This window comes from Penaeus monodon, chromosome 21 (assembly GCF_015228065.2).
Source record: "Penaeus monodon isolate SGIC_2016 chromosome 21, NSTDA_Pmon_1, whole genome shotgun sequence".
NCBI lineage: Eukaryota > Metazoa > Arthropoda > Malacostraca > Decapoda > Penaeidae > Penaeus > Penaeus monodon.
Window position 1 is genome coordinate 33717155 of NC_051406.1, and position 570 is coordinate 33717724.

General features: G+C 33.2%; 1 protein-coding gene across 1 annotated transcript in view; it reads right to left on the reverse strand.

The window, feature by feature from the left end:
- Positions 1 to 570, reverse strand: part of LOC119586436 — a gene marked incomplete in the record, with an annotated part of 196777 nt that overhangs the window by 174409 nt on the left and 21798 nt on the right.

Sequence of the window (570 nt, forward strand, 5' to 3'; positions counted from 1 at the left end):
AATAGTGTAATTGACAAAGTGCTATATGCAGTCCGCGTTGGATGCAGTGTGAGCTGCAGTTCGATATCTATTTTTCTTCCAATTTAGCATTTTTTTTAACAATATAATTTGGTGATTCACGTTACGAAATAAACTAAAACTTATAAATAATCTGTGTACTACTTTTTCTTCATAATCGAAAAGAACTCACTAAAAGTGCAATTATAGTAACATGTAATAAAGTCCTATATATCTGCTATGTTGAAATGCTCTCTTTCTCTAAAGCATCTTAAATTCCAAGCAACATCGAATGGTTGCATAAAATTCGATGAGTTTAACAGCAGCTCTTAATGGCATTTACGTGTGTTCTGCCAAGTTGCTTGCAAATATGAGAAGTGGAAGTTGTGCTCCGTTTGTTACAAACATGTATACGCCATTAATGCTTTCACAGATAATTAGATATATACTGTATTATCAGTCTGTATTGCGATAGTTTTATAAGATATTGTCTTTAATCGAAGATCGAGAGAGAGAGAAGCAAATGGTATGCCATGCGTTTGCATAGATAGGAATAACGATAGATTGTAAGGA